The following is a 20,507-nucleotide window of genomic DNA, read 5'->3' as shown; positions in this document are numbered from 1 at the left end:
AAATTAACACTGGCCCGGCTCAAACAAACGATTTTCAATCATCATCCTCACGATCATTTAATATATCATATGTTCGCAAATTGAAATGTAGTTTAATCCACGTGAGTTTACAACAACAAAAATAATCGCTTTGTTCTTATATCACATCCGACCGGAGAAAAATGCAGCACGTCTCTCACTACCGATAATCCTAATCCCACGGGCATTGATTGATTGATTGATTGAAAAGTTTATTAACAGCTTGTATATTGGGTACAGTACAGTACAGCTCAAAACATACAATTGTTAAGGGGATGCAGACCAGAGAAAGACTTTCGTCTTGTTTACATCAGGGTCCCCCATTTCCAATTCATCATATCATTTAAGACATATAAGACATATTTGACATACAGATGGCTTATTTACAATTTACATACAGGTGTTTTTTTACATACAGATGGCTTATTTACAATTTTCATTTTAGATTTCGTTCTAATACATCCTAACCGGACATTTAAGACATACCAAGTCTACAGATATACAGTTAGTAACAGAGTCTAAAATGCGAGTATATACATAGATAGGGGGGGAAGCTGTCCATTGTACGACAGGTTGAGATTTGTACCATTACCGGAGCCAGTTTTGCAATGCTCTCCCCCGAAGGTGCTCTTTAAGAGAGGTTTTGAAGGTAAGTATAGTTTTACTTTCCTTTACACTAGTGGGAAGAGCGTTCCACCTTGATGTGGCATAATTGCGAAACGTGTATTCCCCCTTTTTTGTGACAAATCTGGATTTTACATGATTTGTGGAGCTCCCTCTGGTGTTATGATCATGGTGTTCCTTGACCTTTGGGAAGAATTTTGACATGTACATGGGTACCATAAAGGTGTAGTGTATCTTGTAGACCAGGCCCATTGCAAGTAGCTGTACTCTGTCGTCTACTCTAAGCCATCCTAGGTTGTCAAAGTGGGCAGAGGTGAGGTGGGTTCTAGATGAAAGGTCAAGCAGTAATCTGACCAGTTTATTTTGTGATGTTTGAAGTTTTATTTTTAGCGCCTTGGAGGTGCTATGGTACCATGACGTGCAAGCTTAGTCATAGTACCCTTGAATGAGTGCTCCTGCCAGAGTTTTCAGGGTGTTTTTGTTTACCAGAGAGGAGATCCGGTATAGGAATCTAGTTCTTTGATTGACTTTTTTTATTACATTGGATGCCATTTTGTCACAGGAGAGGTTTGCCTCAAGAATAGATCCTAGGTATGTAATTTCCTTCTTACTTGTGACAATAATGTCACCCACTGCAACTGAGAAGTCGTCGGATTTGCTGAGATTATGTTTCGAACCGAAGAGAATGGACTCTGTTTTACCCAGGTGTAATGATAATTTATTATCGGCGAGCCAGGTGCAGATTCTGCCGAGCTCGGAGCTAAGGGTTTTTTCAACCTGCAATCTGCTCCTGTCAGAGACCAGCAGGGCTGAGTCGTCCGCGAACAGGAACAAGTTGCAGTCACATGCTGATGACATGTCATTTGCATAAATTAGGAACAGTAACGGACCTAATATGCTTCCTTGTGGAACACCACAGCTCACTGGGAGGGGGGGGGGGGGGGGACAGAGTACCGTTTACCTCCACCATCTATTCTCTCCCCTCCAGGTAGGATTGCATCCAGCTCACCGATAGTTGATCAAAACCAATTGCTTTTAGCTTGTCAATCAGAATGGGGTGATTGACAGTGTCGAAAGCCTTTTGCAGGTCCAGCATCACCATGCCACAGTATTTGCCCTCGTCCACCTCTTGTTTGATGTGGTCGTTCAAATAAAGAAGGCATGTGTCAGTGGAGTGGGATGTTCGAAAGCCAGATTGAAATTCATAGATTAGTTTCTTGTCCGCGAGGTACTTTTCGACCTGTTCATATACTATTTTTTCCATGACTTTCGAGACGGAGGTAAGTATAGAAACAGGGCGGTAGCTGCCTGGTTCCAATTTGCTGCCCTTTTTGTGCAGGGGGGTTACTCTTGCAATTTTGAAGTCTTTGGGTACTTTTCCCTGTTTTATGGAGAGGTTAATTATGTGAGCTTGCAATACAAAAATATGTACAGTGTTAATAGTTTACTGTATTATTAGTGTCTAATATTACTGCTATAACAATCACAGATTGAGTTGTTAAAATCAGACCGTTGTTTTTTTTTAAACGGTCTGAATGAAACGGTAGCTCTCAGGTGATCAGGTGTGTGTTTTTACCAGTGTTGGGACTAACGCGTTACAAACTAACGCATTACTGTAACGCAACTACCTTTTGTGGTAACTAATAACGTTACTAGTTACCTATTCCCATTCAGTAACTCCGTTATAGTTACTGTGATTTAAATTGGTTACACTGCGTTACATTATGTGATCCAACGGAACCAAATATCCCTGCGGATGTAATTTACAGTTGAATACAGCGATGTCCTCTCACAGTACCATGGAAAAGTGAAAGTGACCAGAGAGGAGTGATGATTGTCTAATGTGGGGTAACATTTCAGGGTAAGCCAATCAGAGACAGAGTTGGGCGGGTCTTGCCTTATGGGGAAAATACACAGACACACAAACACTTGTTAACACACACACATACACGGCAACACCCACCACCAGCACACACACTATGGCAGATGCAAGTATCAGCGAGAGCAGCAGCGCATTTACAACTTGGAGATATAACCACTATTTTCAATTTGTGGGGATAAAGGACGCACAAAATATTATAGTCAATTGTAAACTGTGTGCAGGACAGAAAGCATTGTCCACATTGAATAACAGCAATGCCAATCTCCTGAAGCACCTAACTAATGTACATGGGGCTATAAAACTAGTCGCCAAAGACCCCACCGTCTCAACCACCGGCAGTGACCCAGATGGAGCAACACCATCTAAACAGCCAAAAAACGATTTTTTTAAATCGCCACATGTCACCCAGAGTCAACTAAACAGATCGATTGCTGAAAATAGTTTGTTTGTCTTCAGTGTCAGTCTGACAGTTTATTATTTGTCTAATTGTTACTGCCAAAAGAGTGTAGTTCTTGTTTAATTGTTACACTGCCAAAATAGTGTAGTTGTTGTTATTGTGTACACTGTGGCGATTGACATTATTCACCCACGGATCTATGGGTTGGAGCAGGGGTCTGCAACCTTTCTGACCAAAAGAGCCATTTTGCTCCTTTTTCCCCAAAAAAAATTGTCTGGAGCCGCAAAACATATTTCATAGCTTGATAGCTAATAAAGTTGTATTTATTGTTATATCAGACAAAAACTACATTTTGTTTGCATTTATTAGGCTATTTATTACGTTATATAAAACTATTAAGTATAAAACTGTTAACCTCTAATAAGAAACAAAGAACTCCTATAGGGAGAATACAAAATAATACACAGGCCTACTTTAAAATAAATTAAACACAGCAGTTGGGGAGTCCTCTGCACATTTGAAGGAAACAAATATATAATTAAAATGTGCCCACTTTGAAATAAATAAAACATATAGCTGCACCCTAAAAAGAGTTAACGGTGGGGTAGGTAAGAATGGAGAAACCAGCTCGAGTGCGCTAGAATGGGAAAATACACAACCGGAAAAAATAGGCCTCTTCCTTCAGACTTCCTTACAGAGCCCCTCCTCCAACACACACGAACGCGCACAGGACCAATGAGGGCACGAGATAAGTTTGTGCACAGATGGAAGGCTGACAGGCAGGTAGGCCATCCAGTTACTTTAGCCGGGCCGGCTCAGATGATTGGTCGTGCTTTTTACAGCGCTACGGCTTCCAGATATTAATTTCTGTATGTATTTATTGTCAAAGCATTTAATATATTCATTGCTATCGGGATGTTAAGAGCATTCCATGGAATATAACAAAAAGTGTTTTCTGAAATAAATGACATACCCCATTGAATTATGACTGAAGATTGTCAGCTGTCTTCCTCTCCCGTGTTGTTCCTCGATACGTAAAGGCTGCAGCACCGTTGACAACTTCTCTCTACATATCAAACATACCGGTAAACCAGCATCGTTTGCTGTGAAAGCATATAACTCTGTCCAGGCAGAATTAAATCCTGTGTTCCTCCGGTACTTTTCTTTGATTTATCCATAGTTCGCTCATCGAGCCGGGGGTCAGGTTATTCACCCGCAGAAAAAGGCGCTGGGGTAGGACCGTAGCAGGATCTGACGCATATTTTAGTTGACCTAATTAAAACAGTTTTGTTTTTTATTTATGTGTGACAGTATCACCTCAAAATACAAGATACGAAACATTTTAAACCATGCAACAAAATATAAATAGTCCTACAAATACTTTTATTTTATGTCCTTCTTATTTTTGTCTAAGCTCAAGGGAGCCAGAGCAGAGGGCTTAAAGGGCCGCATGCGGCTCGAGGGCCGTGGGTTGCCGACCCCTGGGTTGGGGTATTGTTCTGCACGGACATTTTAGTGAACCGGACTTCCTGTTTCCGCCGGTCTTCGCTTCTCGGGCATGAAGTTGTTTACAATGGTTTTCAGATGCTAAATAAAAGTCTAGCTTTTACCTTTGATACCCCGCCTCCGACTCCCATCTCTCGGCACCACAACACTGCCAAAAGAGTGTAGTTGTTTTTATTTCATATTGCACTACTTAGAATTTGATTGTTGAGGCTACAATAAAGATGCCTGCTTTATTGTTATTGCACAGATTACAGGTACTGAGACAACGAAATGCAGTTTAGCTTCTAACGGTGCAACAAGCAGTAAAGTGAAAAGTTATGTACACGATCTACAGAATAAAATATAGAATGATGAATAAACAGTGAGGGGTATGAATACACTAGATATACACAGCAGCCTGTGAGTAGTATTAACAGTGTGTATGAATATGCTAAGATATATAAAGTATGAAAACGGTAAGCAGTGCAAGTATAGTATAACAATATATGGATATTAATTTCATGATAAACATTGTGGAACATTGATGAAAAATGTGAATGGAAGTGGCAACGTAAAACTGACACAAAACAACAACAAACTTTTGCAGAGCCAATGGAGAGTTTCACCAGCAGCACGGGGTACAAACCACCAATGAGCGCTCAGCTCAAGATACCAGCGAGTCGAGAGAGTGAATTATATCTGCATTTTCTCTTTTGAGAAGCCCCCACCCCCCATGTTGCCTATGCTGTATGTATGCAAACTCTTTGTTTAAAACTAATTGGCCATCGGAATGTGTGGAGTAAGTCTCCCAAGGGGGATGGTCACATTCCACAGCTCTCCCCCCCTCCTGTGATCTCCCAACCCCCAGTCTGTAGGTATGTGTTCGCATATTTCAGTGTTAATTTTGGCAGCTGTTTTTGATTTAGTCTTAGTCTTTAGACGAAAATGGTTATTAGTTTTAGTCACATTTTAGTCATTCCTATCCTTTGTAGTTTTAGTCTAGTTTTAGTCGACGAAAACTCAAAACGTTTTAGTCAACTTTTAGTCGATGAAAAATTACATTTTAGTCAAAATGTGTCTCTATACTCTCTGAAAGCTCCGTCCGCGGCAGATCTCTGTCCGCTGCAGCATGTCTGTTAGGCCCCGTCCCCCGCACACAGAGAAACACAGGGAGATCGGAAATAATGATATTGCAAGTTCGAAACGTAAGATGCATTTTGACAGACAAGATGGACACTTGGGGGGAAATATTCTGCATTTTGAATGTCCGATATTGCACGATTAACACCTTAGTCCCGTCTCGTCTCGTCAACGAAAATTAAATATACATTTCGTCATAGTTTTCATTATCAAGAATCTATTTTTAGCTCGTCATCGTCTCGTCTTTGTCATGTAAAAAAGGTTGTTGACAAACATTTTTCGTCATAGTTTTCGTTGACGAAATGAACACTGGCATATTTAAACTGTCGCGCTTTCTGTTTTTTCTATCACACATTGCCGGTATGAAAGGGTCTGCGCCGGAAATATCAAACATTTAATAAAAGCGAAAAACAATGAACAAGACTTAACGTATTAATAATAATTCATTATTTATTCCGTTTGGATGTAGGATTTTTGACTTTGTTTAGAGCAGTGATCTTCTCCGCAGAAGAGAGCTAAGCGCTGTCAGACCGGACCTAACCCTGAAAAGTATTATCATCTGAAATTAATCATTATGTTATTCATATTAAATACATATAAGTATTTTTACAACTTGTATTTAGAAATACTCTGTTGTAATTATTGATGCATACATGTGTTCATCCATTCAATGTGTCATCTGCTATAATGGGGTTAATGTATGATATTACTTAATAATACAATACATTATAATATATGATATGATAATTATATTTTAGTTTTATTGCTTTCTTATTTCATAGTTTCTCATTATTATTTTTATTTTTGTCGCTCATCTTATTTTTGTTTTTATAAATCTGTGTGAATCTGTGCTATCCTGTTTTTCACTCTTACCCTGTTGCTGTTTGAACTACTGAATTTCCCCACGGGGATTAATAAAGGTCCATCTTATCTTATCTTAATGTATAAATTGATTTACTTCAATCTACTGTACTGTGTAAAAACACCACAACAATATTACAAAAAATATACTTCATAAAGCAAACTATATACTTTATTTGATCTAAAATATTGATGTTTTTTCATTATAGTAGCCTGTGAAAACCATAACAAATAAGTGATTAAATGCTACAGTATTCAACAAACACAACTGCAGAGCTGCAAACATTGCAAACAGACTAAGTTCTACAACACCCAGTTGTCTTTGTGTATTTGTGAATGAAGCGCCATCTCATGGTTAAATCCTGTAATTAAACAAATGGGGAAATTTGTCAATGCCCTCTAGCAATTTGGCAACACCCCCAGCCACTGGGATCCGCTGGGCTTTTGACCGGGACACACCCATGTGAGTCCTATCTTGAGTGCTACATCTGTATTATATATAAGAATAGAATAAGCCTAAAAAGAATTTTCTCGGCCAGAAAAAAAAAACAAAAAAAAAATGTAATGCTAATTTGTTAATTTTTGTAATGCTAATTTAGCTAATTTGTTATTCTTGTTTTACTGACATACTGTATAGTAGGCTATTTCATACCTGTTTTTCATTTATTCTCTTATTGTTTGTATAACTATAATGATCATATGAAGGTGTGCCGCGGAAATAATCTTTTGAAGAATTTTGAGTGTGTTCTAACCAAATCTTTTGTTTGTGTCTCAGTTCAGGGAACTCTGAAACAAATACGAATTGGAATATTAAAGAGAATTACCTATTTTTGGCGGACCCCCAGATGATTCAATCCCTGTGGAAAGTGAGTATATTTAAAACTATATGAGTATTTAAAAAACTATATGTGTATTTAGCTTATTTTTAAAAATCAAATATGTTTTTTTATGTGTAAAGTATCCAGAATAACGTTTTTATATACTTACTCATTTGTTAAAAGGTGTTGAATTTGCCGCGTGAGCCAGTCATCAGCAAAACCCTCAGCAAAACCCTCAAGAGGACAGAGACAGCGTGATAACCTTCCCTTTCTGGAGTTTTACACACATCCTACCTCTTGTCTGGTCTCAGTGTGGTCACCAGTGACTGATTCATACACATCCCTAACGAGTCGGACAGACACAGCGCCTCTTCATCAGGTCTGGGTCGACCCCTCAACACAGACTCTGCTTGAGAATCAGGTCGATATTGAACTCATCCCAGACACACTCCTGACGAGTTATCATACCGGTAAATGCTTTTTATGGTTATTTTATAAGATGATTGCTAAATGATTTGTTTCGTTAAATGTATAATCCTGTGTTTTCAAAAATACTTATGCCTCTTTTTTATTTCTCTGTCTTTTTTCTCTATAGAGCTACCCCTATTATCAAGAGGAGCCCCCGCTGCTGTTACGGTCAACTTTTTGGTCACACCACCTGAATAAGCTGGAGGGTCTCAAACTGCTACTGATGTATCCGAATGGTATGTTGGCTTTATGTCCATAAATGTAAAAGCGGTGTGAAATGTTTCTTCAGTGGTGCCACATCTATTTTTGATTCTTTTAATTTTTTTACGGGGGATGATTTCATAAACGGTCAAACATGGATGATTTAACAGATATAGAAATGTATTTTCTTCAGGGTATACATAACATGAATGAGCTAAGCAGTGAGGAGGAATATGCGTATGAAGACATGTCTTTTCCTCAGTGTTCAGGCAGTATCAGTGAATTAAATGGCGAAGCAGCAGTTGCAAGCGGACATTCCACCTCCTCGGAAACAGACTCAAGCTATCCAACAACATTAAATGACGCATTGGAATGGGTGCTAGACTGTTACCAGAACTATAGGTTAGTAACGTAACCCCAGTTCTCAGAGTAACATGAAGCGAGATGTCTCACTATGGGATGCGCCTCACCGCGTATACATCAGAAGCATCAATCTCATTACGTTAGTAACCTATAGTTCTCATTCATAACACTCCGTTCGATGTCTCACTATGGGATATTGAGACTCCCGTATTGCTAGACATGCTTATCTCGAAAATCACCAAAACAAAACAGTACTTAACAGGTAGAACCCTGTCCCAACACGGGGGTCAGCACTGCACGGGCCACACTTGGAGCAGAGACGTCTAGTCTGTAAAAGCGGACAAAAGTGAGCGGTGAAGACCAGCTCGCTGCTGCACAAATGTCCTGGATGGAAACACCTTTGAACAAAGCCCAGGATGTAGCCAGTCCACGAGTAGAATGAGCATGCAGGCCCGTTGCTGCCTGCAATCCTTGACTCGTATAAGCCAGAGCTATCGCTTCCACAATCCAGTGGGAGAGCCGTTGCCTGGTAACGGGCTTGCCCTTATGAGGGTTAGCCCAGGATACAAAGAGTTGGTCATTGCATCGAAACTCTTTTGACCTGTCCATATAGGTGCGCAAAGCACAAACTGGGCACAGCAAATTCGGCCGCTGTTCTTCAGAGGAACATAGCGGTGAAGGAAATGCCTCAAGGTCAAAGTGGGTGCATGAGCCAACCACCTTGGGCACAAAGGCAGGGTTGGGCTTCAGCAACACTCTCGTTTGCCCCGGGGCAAACTGAGTGCATGAAGGATGTACAGAGAGCGTGTGAATGTCACTGACTCGCTTGGCAGATGCCAGAGCCAGTAACAACACTGTCTTTAGTGACAGGTGTTTTATGTCAGCTTCTTCCAGGGGTTCAAATGGAGGTCGAGTGAGCCCATCTAAAACCACTGCCAAGTCCCATAAGGGCACCAGTGACCTGGAAACAGGGAGGAGCCTGCGAGCCCCTTTCATAAAACGGCAGACCAAGGGATGTTTGCTAACCGTCTTTCCCTCAAAGCCCACATGGCATGCAGCAATAGCAGCCAGGTACACTTTAAACGTAGAGAAAGCTCTGTGTTTATCAATCAGGTCCTGTAGAAATGATAGAATCACACCGACAGGACATTGAAAAGAGATGTGTCCCTTTTGAAGGCACCACTCCTCAAACACTGTCCACTTACAGTCATAGAGAGACCTGGTGGAGGAAGCCCTTGCACTCTGAATAGTGTTTATCACCTTCTGAGGAAGCCCCGCTGTACTCAAATTATAACACTCATGGGCCAGGCCCATAGTGCTAAGCGCTCTGGGTGTGGGTGAAAGATCGTCCCCCCCGCCTGAGATAGTATGTCCCTGCGTAACGGGAGCTGCCACGGCTGCTCGCACAGCAGCTGATATATCTCCGCCAGCCAGTACAATGCAGGCCAGTGCGGAGCTATTAGGATCAGTGTTTGGCGTTGTTTTCTCACTCTGGCCAGAGTTGGGGGTATTAGAGCCAGGGGTGGGAACGCGTACAGAAGGACCGGAGGCCAAACGTGTGCGAGCGCGTCCACGCCTAACGATGCGTTTAGATCGCGCATTGAAAAGAACAACTGACATTGAGCTTTTTTTTTTTACGCGAACAGATCTACCGCGGCCCGGCCGTAACGCACCCACATCTGACTCACAATTGTTGGATGTAGAGTCCAGTCTGCATATAGTGGTGCACCTCTGGACAGCAGATCTGCCCCGAGGTTCATCACTCCCGGTACGTGCGTTGCTCTCAGAGAGAGGAGATGTCCGCAGTAGACTGGAGAGAACGCAAACCCCCTTGACGGTTTATATACGATATTGTGGTCGTGTTGTCTGTCCTCACGAAGACATGATGTCCTTTGAGAAAAGGCAGAAAGCGTTTCAGGGTGAGAAACACCGCTAAAAGCTCCAGATAATTTATGTGTGACCGTTGGAGATCTCTGCTCCAGAGACCCCTCACAGGTCGACCTTCGTATATACCACCCCATGCGTATGTGGTGACCACTTTCCGCGATAGGACAGCACCCATAGGTACGCCCCGTACTAGAAAAGTCGGGTGCAGCCAGTGGCGCAGTGCCATTACGCATTCCACGGTGACCATTACTCTCCGCGCGCCATGACGCACAGGGTCCAGTCTGAGGGCAGCTACCCAGCGCTGAAAATCCCTCATGTTTAAGCGGCCCAGTCGCACCACCAGGATGGCTGATGCCATGAGCCCCAGTAACCGCAGACATGATCTGAAGAGATATTATTTGCGTGGCTGGAAATGAGCGAGGCAAGCCCTGAACGCTTTCACTCTCTCTGCTGACACGTGGGCAGTAAAGGGCACCGAATTTAGACGTAAGCCCAGGAAGAGTACAGTCTGGGCTGGGGACAACATGCTCTTTTCTGTGTTTATTACGAAACCCAGGTCGAGCAGGTGTTTCACGAGGATATTCGTCTGCGTAATAGCCTCCTGCTCCGACTGTGCAAGAAGGAGCCAGTCGTCTAAATAGGTTGCCAGGCGAATGCCCTGTTGCCTTAATGGAGCTATTGCTGCCTCCGTACATCGTACAAACACCCGTGGGCTGAGAGACAGACCGAAGGGAAGCACTCTGTACTCGTAACAGACACACTGAAAAGCGAACCTCAGATATTTCCTGTGTGGATAATATATTGGGATGTGAAAATACGCGTCTTTCAGGTCGATTGATGTGAACCAATCGTCCTGACGTACGAGACGCAGCAGAGATGTGTGAGTGAGCATTCGGAATTTGTATTTTCTGAGATACTTGTTCAGAGCCCTTAAATCTATGATAGGGCAAATTCCGTTCCCTCCCCGTTTGGGAATGAGGAAATATTTGGAATAGAAGCCGCTCTGACTCTGTTCGGAGGGTATTATGGATATGGCTTTCTTTTCTAGTAGTGAGAGAATCTCCCGCTCTAGAATATGAGCCGACTCTCCCTGGGCTTGTGAATACACAATGCCCGAGAAGTGAGGGGGGGTGACAGCGAATTGGAGTCTGTAGCCCCGTGATATCGTTTTGAAAACCCAAGCAGAGCTTATGAGCACCTTCCACCTTTCGCTTCTCAGAGCGAGTGGAGATGTGATCACTTCCCTGTTGTCTGCTCTCTGTGTCTTTATTGGTTGTGTTATGGGGCCCTCTAGTGTCTGAACACGGTGGTATCCCAGGCTGACAACCTCGTCGACACTGCGCATGCGCATTCTGAGAGAGGCAACAGCCACTCTCAGAAGCGGAGCAGTCACCTGACTGTTTATTGTTTTTATTGTTTTTCTTTTCATTATTTTTGACTGCGCCCTTGGCTTTAAGCCTGGAAAAGACAGTGGAAAATGTTTTATTAGAAAACAAGGACATGTGTTTGTGTGACTTAAACGAGCAGCAGAACCTGCTGTCTTTGACGTGAAGTCTATCTCCCTCATTGCGCAAACTTGAGGATGACGTTCTGACATCACTCGAGGCAGCGGGAAGATGGGGGCGTGGTTGCACCCAGGAAACACATGAGCATTGAACACTTGTGGAACACGTTCTGGGGCTGGAAAACAGGGAACTTCCAGCTCTTTCACCGAGGAGAGGAGGGAAGGCTGTCAGGCTGCTCTCTTCTTTTTCCTCACCTGATGGCCGAAGCTCTGGGCCGGCTGCGCCTGTGTGGCTGCTGCCGGAACCGGGGACTTTCTTGGCCAGCTCGTCCTCGCCTCGGCAGGAGACCCGGGGCGGTGGCTTTTGCAGTTTCGGGATCTTGAAATGGGAAGGACGTTAGGCAGCCTGAGTGAAGGTCTGTCGCGGGGCCGTTGGAGGCGGCGGCTGGACCTTTCGGGGAAGACAAAGCTGGAGAGCCTCATCCTCCTTCTTTTTGGCCTCACACCGCTGCTGCATTGAAGCCAGAGCGGTGCCAAATATGCCCTCGGGGACAATTGGCATGTCCAAGACGTCCCCTTTTTCCCGGTCCGGAAGGTTCGTCAGGTTAAGCCACCTGGCTCTCTCCTGCACTACCATCATCCCCAGCGATTTGCCCGTGGCTTGGACTGCACAGCGCTGCACACGGAGGCAAATGTCCGTGATCGCTGTGATTTTGTCCCACACGTCAGGCTCAGGTTTGTTCGTCATGTCCTCACAGAGCTCCGCCTGGTAAGCGGTCAGCATTGACGAGACATTGAGCGCCTTGACGGACAAAGCTGCCGCTTTGTAAGCCCGTTCGGTCATTGCTGATTGGAAACGGTCTGCTTTTGTCGGCAGCGTGGGGTTCCTGCTAAGTGCCGAAGACAGCCGCAGTTGGAGGCGGGCTGCCACAAGCGGCTCAATAGGCGGCATGCGGAGCAAGCCGAGCTTCTCCATGCCCTCAAAGTCCAAAGAGGAAGCTCCCTGGATTGGGGCCTTGCTGCTGAAAGGGCGGTCTCTCCACGAGACAGAAACCTCGTCCAGCTGCTCTGGAAAGACTGGGAGAAGCTGCCTCGTCATCCTCTTGGGGCAAGTTCTTCCCCTCATAGCGAGATCTGGAGGTCTCCTTGGCTACTTCAGGCAAGGGGATGTCCAGCCTGGACGCAGCGCGTTGGCACACGGCCTGCAGGTCCATGCTGAGGCGGGGCGAAGTTGCCGCGCTTTCGCCTGGGGGAGCGGACACCGCCTCCGGCTTGGCAGCCTGAGCAGATGGGACGAAGATGTCATCTTTGTCTTCGTCTGAGTCGGATAAGAGGAACTCAGAGGTATCCTCTTCATCTTCCTCCATGTAATCCAGCTCCAGGACATCCTCCGCGGGTGGAACCACGGTGAGGTGCAGTTGGGAGCCCCAGCTTGTCACAGCGCGGGGCTCCATTCACGCGGCTGCCGCCGCCGTTGAGCCCAAGCTTGACACAGCGTGGGGCTCAACTCCCGCGGCGGTCGCCACCATGCCTCGATTGCCGGCCGGCAAATCAACAGGCATGAAGGGGTCTTGTCCCGACAGGCTAGCTTGGCGCGCTAGCCGTCGGCGGAGGCTCTTGGTGGTGAAGCGGGCACAGTGTCCGCACAAACCGGGGGCGTCGATAGCCTTCCGGGAATGTTCCAGCCCAAGGCAGGATGAGCAGACTTGGTTTGAGTCCGTGCTCTAAATCTTAAACCCGCAGCCGCAGAGTCGAGACTCCGAGCCTCCGTCTCCTCTGGTGTGAGGGAGACAAGGGTCCATCCTCGCTCGCCGGGGTGTCGACGTGGAGGGACAAACCAGTAACAGGTATGTTACCATTTGAAAAAACCAAAATCTTACCGTTATTTAGGAAAAAAACGGCGGGGCAGATTTTAGTATTAACTTGTGTGTTAATAAATGAAATCTTTGTGCGAAGCAAAAGTAGCCGGCAAGCGTCCGGCGACCGAAGGTTAGCTTGTGGACAGTTAAGCTAGCCCGGCTACTGATATTTTTGAGATGTGCTCCGAAGCGAGACGAGGTGTTTGAATGACGCTGCGACGTAGCGCAAGCTACTTAAAGGGTGGGTGGATTCCCTGACGTAGTCGTCAAGATCACCAGCCAATCCGGATTGGCGTAATGAGATTGATGCTTCTGATGCATACGCGTTGAGGCGCATCCCATATTGAGACATCGAACGGAGTGTTATGAATGAGAACTCTGACACTTACCCCGGTCTCGGGCTTTTAAATCAGCTCACAGACGACGTACTCCATCTGAATGGAGCAAATAGCAAAGCTTCAGCCAATGCCGAATTACCAGTGTCCACCGTGCAAGATGGTGGATATGTTAGTGACACTCTGAGTGACTCAGAATCACCAGTCTCCACCGTTCAAAATGGTGGATATGTTAGTGACACCTCGAGGGACCCAGAATCACCAGTTTCCTCCATGCAAAGTGGTGGACAAAAGTATATGGTTGACTACCATGCTAATCAGGGCATCTTGCTGGATACAGATAAAATCAAATCAAATCCTACCAAAAGACAAGTGTCAAAACTATGTCTCAACAGTTTCTGGGGTAAATTTGCCCAGAGAAGCAATCCGACTCAGACTAAGGTTTGTGACCAAAACAGAATAATTTCTTCACCTCTTGTTTTCAGCTAAACATAATGTTAAGTATTTTGTCATTCCTCAACGACAGGACGGCTCTTGTTCAATGTTGTTTCGGAGAAAAATGCTACTCTCCTCCCAACAAGGTAGATACAATATGAATTGCAGCATTCACCACTGCGTATGCCAGGATGAAACTGTACAGTGAATTGGAGAAATTACAGCACAGAGTTTTCTACTACGACACAGAGAGTATAATCAGGGCCGGCCCTAGACTTTTGGGGGCCCTAAGCGAGCTTTGGCCTGGGGACCGCCCTCACTCTAGCGCGTTCTCACTACACACAACACAGAACCAACTTTTGTCTTATGATGTTAGCATAAGCACACATATTGTATAAATAAGCATGTAAACACCATGGACCTAACATCCTCTAGGGGGGTCCTCACCTCCTCTAAGGGGGTCCTGGTGCATGCTCCCCCGGGAAGATTTTCTTTTAAATATTGAAGTTAAAAGCATCAATCTGGTGCACTTTGAGAGCAACATTAAGAAATCTATGGATACATCTCTCAACACCCATATGAAACAGAACAGTAAACAGATTTTTCTTTATGGATATTTTACAAATCACTGTATTCTTGTTTTGTCATATCGTATTTCATAACTGTTTTTCATTTATTCTCTCTGGCTGTCCATCTCATAATGTTCACATAGAAACTTGCTGTCAATAGGAATATCATTCTGGAGAATTATAATTTCTTGCAAAAATCTGTCACAAAAAGAGGTTGCACATTTAAATTCAGGTGTTGTTATGGCAACGTCAGTGGCCAAACAGCCACATTTACTGCTGCAAATACGTTAAAACATGCTGTTGACACGTAAAGCAGTGGCAACTATGCCACCATTTCAGCTGACTTTTTCTCAGAAATAATGTCACATAACATCCATATATTTCAGTGCTAGGTTGATGCTTAGCTAACTATGAAACACTTTAACTGACAGGATTCCGGATGAACTGTGTACTGTAAGGTAGCTTCTAGCTTCATGTTGAACAGTAAGTCAACATTTCCCAGAGAGCTTTCTTTTAAATCACCAGGTAACGCTAAAAAACATTACATTTAGATTGTATGACAAAGTGTTTATTTAATATATCTGGCTAGTTATAGCTACTTGCTAACGGTTTAGCTTACCCCCGCGATTCAAAGTAACGTCAACGCAGCTGTAATTTATGCTTTGCTTACATGTTCGCATAACTTGGAAGTTTACTGACATTTACATACCTTGTTTACCTGGCTCAAGTGGTGGCTCTGGGGTTGTTGTGTGAGCCACAAGCGGCAAACTCTGGGGAACAGCCAGGACGCCAATACGGAAGTGCAACACACTGCAGTTCATACATGGGCCGCTAGGGACTGACTGCAGAAAGGAGCAATTTCCATAGACCCCCATTGTTAAAATTCCCAACTTTACAGCAGAAAAAAACATGTTTCTACCCATGGATGCAATAAATATTATTATCGATATAGTTAGATTCCACCTTCATGATTATGAATCTGTGAGTGAATTGTTTTCTAACACACCCGTATTAAAGTTTTTGCATAAATTAGGGCGTGGTCACTTTGATGGACATGTACATGCCTCACTGTCAGCTAACAGCAACTTGTCCACTCTGCTAGGCCACAACCATAGAGGCTACAACGTTAGTTAGTCATAGTACTGTACTTGACCCTTTAGCTTTAGCCGTGTTCGTGGTGATTGTGCCTTTTAGGGAATATTGTCACAAATACCAGACAATTAAAATGTTGTGCTGTGCGCTTGAATGTACTAACAGAACTTCCAAGAAGTCTAAAATGATAATATTATACATGTTAATCCCGTTCGCAGGTGTTTCTGTGCTTGGTAGCTTAGCTTGTTACTTATTAGCCAGCTAAGGACATAACCCTTTATACATTATGATTCAGCCTTGGGTAAGACTTTTATAGTCAATGGCTATGACGCCCATAATGCTAAACAGGAGCAAATGTTAATAGGGGACTCAATTATCCCAGTGGTGGCTGCCGGAGCTAACGGAGCCGCAGGGGGCTAGCTCCAGCCGGCGTCCCGGAGCTAGCCCACTGCGGCTCCGTTAGGTCCGGGCGATGGAGTCCGTCGTTATAACTGAAGATCAAGGAATGCAGCGAAACGCAGACTTGGTTCGCCTGCTGTAGTATTAGCTAAATAAATTATGTTGAACAAGGCTTATTAAGCTGAACATCGCCACAATTGTTCTGCTATGTATTGGTACTTCTTTTCTTAACGTGTGAATGACAAGCATTAAGAATAACAAAATATAGCTAATTCTCTTGCAGATTGTCTCATTTGATTATGAATGTAACGTTTATATAGGGGAACTACACTGTTAGCAGTAACTTGATATGCATGTATTTCATGTTAGCTTAGCATCTTAGCCTGAGCTAGCTCTGTTTACTTCCAGTTCGGAGGCAGCAGGTCCCGCCTCGGCTCCGCCTCTTTGCCCTTATTTGGAGCAGGCGTGATTAGACTCTGACGTCGCTGTCAAGTGTTAGTGGCCACCTCCGCCTACTAAGGGCTTCTCTGCAACTCTGCAGAATCCTATGGGTGACGTCACGGACACTACGTCCATTTATATATACAGTCTATGGTGAGCCACCACTTGAGAATTTTCATATTTTTTAAGATTTTTTTTTCTAATGTCCATCTTCAAAAACTCTGAGTCCGACTGATAGTTTATTTTAAACATTGTCACAGCTCACAGGATAGGTACCTGTCAGCCAATAAGACAGATGTTTATTTCCATTCAACTTTCTGGTTGGCCTGGTGTCTTGCCTCTGTTCACTGAACACGGGAAATTACAATCCTGCCGTCCTCTCTTGTGTCATGATGAGGTGCAGGTAAAGCACGGTTAATGTATTATATTATTGACTCAATAATATAATACATGACTTTGAGAGTAGGCAATCTAGGCATATTAACACAATTAATTAAACATACTTATCACGGCGACGGTGTACTGAGATTTTTTTCATTTAAAAAAAAAAAAACATTTCATTTTTTTTGTTTTGCTAGGGTGCCCCTTAGTGGCTGCGGGGCCCCAAGCGTCCGCTTATGTTGCTTAATGGGTCGGGCCGGCTCTGAGTATAATCTATGTGACAAGACAGGGGGAGACTCTAAGGAGCTATACTTACCAAACCAAAAATCAGAAAAAGTTTGTGATGCGTGTGAAGGGAATTACACAAACGCACAAATGTTGTGAACGAGTGAACTTTGACAGTCTGACAGATCTGGTGGAAGGTTACGTTCAGAACTCTGAGAGGGGGAGGTGTCTTCAGGCCCCGCAACACAACATTGAACGGAATAAAGAGGGTTTCGTTTTGAGAAATGTGTCATTCACCAAAAAGTTCCGAGTTGTGTTTGATAAGAGACGTCTGCTAGACGGAGGAAATACTTTGCCTTTTGGGTTTTGAGAAATAATAAGAAGAGACAAAAATGTTTTCACCCAGCCAAATTGATTTTGAGCCCCAACTACGTGTTCCTTTTTCTTGTTTAGTAGTGAAGTATTATTTGAATTATTTGAAGGATTAAACGTGTTATGGCAGGAAAATTCAATCTGGTATATTCATTTTAATGTTACCTTATATAGAATGTGTGTTAAACTTGTGATTTCTGCATTGAGTGACTTCTGCCTAGCAGATACCAAGAAGAGGCCCCTAGGGTCTCTCTGTTAATTATCAATAGTCCTTGCAATTAACAGGGGAATTCCCGGATACATTTTCAGATATAAGGCAGTTAAAGTCTTGTAGAATTAATGTTTATCTCCTACACATCCTGCAGGCCTTGAGACTTGGGTCACCCAGCAGTAAACGAGATAAAGGTCCTTTTGAGCTTATCAATAACATGTATTCATTCCTAGTAAGCTGACTTTGGGGTGAAGGGAAGTTCAGGGAAGCCATTAAGCCACAAGAACAATTAACTTATGGTGGTTGACTGATGTGGGGACTGTCATGGGACGATGGCGTTTGGATATTTACAAATATGGCTTTCATAAAGAAAAACGGGTGACTGTTGTGTGATAAGATACATGATACGATGTTTGTGTGTGTTGAAGATGTTTAGGGGGAATGAGTATGTGTCCTGTCAAAGAGTCCTCTTTCATGACTCCAAATCATTGATTGGGGGATCTGCCTGAGGGCAGAGGGACAGAAAACACACACACACACACACACACACACACACACACACACACACACACACACACACACACACACACACACACACACACACACGCGCACAGAAGCAACATGGAATCAACAAACTGACTTACTACCTGGGGTCCCGCCCAGAAGGGAAACCAACCAATGAAACACTACCAACTCACTGTCTAGCTCGCTCAGAAGTGAACTCTGTGTATAAATATTGTGATCATTTTGAAGATCGGCGCTCTTGTTTTTGACTTGCCGTTCCTGAGACGTGTCTCACACGGTGGTAGAACCTGAGCCCGGAGTACTCTGCAGAGTGCTTCGTGATTAGGGGAAGTATTTGTATGTTTCCACCATTAAAGCAGATTATTGTTTAACCCTTATCCTGGCTGCTTTTAATTTTTCCTTCTTTTGACAACCCGCTCATATAGGAACGGCGCGGAGCAGAGATTCTGCCCCAACAGTAGTTGGCCCTAGTGGGTGTGGAAAAACTTTTTTTTTCAAGAATGTATTGCAAAATTGTATTCATGTAATGGATGTACAACCTCAGAATATTGTGTGGATTTATACTTCTTTCCAGCCAATGTATGCAGAACTGCAGGAAAAGAATAAAAATATGAAATTCATCAAAGGTCTGCCTGAATCATTTGAAGACGAGTCTCTATTTCCTCCTGATCAAAGTCATTTCATTATATTGGACGATGTTATATTTCAGGCCTCCGAGCATCCGGAAGTAGTCAAACTTTTCACCTAATACCGCCATCACAGGAATATGAGTGTTATGATGCTTACACAAAATGTTTTTAATCAGGGGAAAAACAGTCGTACCATTAGTTTGAATACTAATTACATGGTCTTGTTTAAGAACCCCAGAGACAGATTACAAATGAACATACTTGCTCAGCAAATATACCCTGGCAATAAATCATTTTTACTGCAAAGTTTCGAAGACGCCACCAAGGAACCTCACGGTTATTTAATCATAGACATGACCCCCAGACATCTACAGACTTAGATCGGAGCACTACCAAATCAATGGTTAGTTGTTTATGTACCAAAACCGAAAACTTGAAACAGTATGTCGGCTTGTTTAAAAATAAACATGCCCCTGCTGAAGGCCTTGTGTAACGCCAAGCCCTCGAAGCGTAACGATATTCTCAAGAACTGCTGCACGGATTTTCTTCAATCACTCTGTGAGCTGTCTTTAAATCTTCTAAAGGGTAACATTCCACTATCTGGCACTCAGTATAACAAACTCAAAAAAACAAAAGAAGATTATCAAACTCTTGGCCAATAAAAAGGCCAACTTTAAAACTAAATTCAAGGCCTTAAGAAAGCAATCTGGTGGCTTTCTTCTGCCTCTGCTGGGTGCTGTGTTCCCCATTTTAGGACAACTTTTAGGAGGACTCATTCGAGCATGAGTCAAAAGATGTTTTTGTTATCACCTCACCAGTTCAATCAGCTCAATCAGGCGGGTGTAACTAACCCCCATAGTAAGGAAACAATGAGATGCACTGCCGAAGATGTTCTGGATGAAAAAATTAGAGCTGTTCTAAACGAAGCAGGATTACCCTCTTATGAAAAAATAAGAAAATACAATGGTTTGCTGCAGCGATATCTCACCTTACTCAAACGAGACGGGAAGGAGGAACGACATATTACTTTAACTCTACCTGAAGACACGGGGTTGGTAAAAGGAGAAGAAAAGGATGGCATGTCCATTGATAAAATAAAAAACGAGGTACTTCAACACCTCCCTAAGCGTTACCGTAAGAATGCAGAGTACATTATGAGTAAATTAATCACGAGTACAGATGGATGGACCCCCGCGGTGGAATTTGTAGAAAAGGGTACAGTTGTAAAAGGTTCACACATGTTAGATTTAATAAAAAATCTATCCTCGTATAAAACAAATGTCCAGGAGTCTAAAGGCTGGCGTTTTTTTTTAAATAGTCTGAATGAGCTCAACATTCCTTTATCAGCTTTTCAAGACCTACACACTCGTGAAGAATATCGTATAA

The 20,507-nt window shown here is 43.5% G+C and overlaps 1 long non-coding RNA gene across 2 annotated transcripts; it reads left to right on the top strand.

Annotated features, from left to right (window-relative positions):
* The first annotated feature begins 4,963 nt into the window (after positions 1–4,963).
* Positions 4,964–19,106, top strand: LOC307044990. Of its 2 annotated transcripts, none has more exons than XR_013809761.1 (6): positions 4,964–5,277; positions 6,811–6,870; positions 7,183–7,273; positions 7,409–7,695; positions 7,821–7,929; positions 18,918–19,106. It is a non-coding gene; the product is annotated as an uncharacterized lncRNA (long non-coding RNA). The 2 variants fall into 2 exon arrangements; XR_013809762.1 differs by having other exon boundaries at positions 4,966–5,281.
* The last annotated feature ends 1,401 nt before the right edge of the window (positions 19,107–20,507 follow it).

The sequence above is a fragment of the Notothenia rossii genome (assembly GCF_949606895.1).
Source record: "Notothenia rossii genome assembly, chromosome: 6".
Classification (NCBI taxonomy): domain Eukaryota; kingdom Metazoa; phylum Chordata; class Actinopteri; order Perciformes; family Nototheniidae; genus Notothenia; species Notothenia rossii.
The sequence above is the reverse complement of the archived record's forward strand: the minus strand, read 5'-3'. Positions and strand labels throughout refer to the sequence as shown.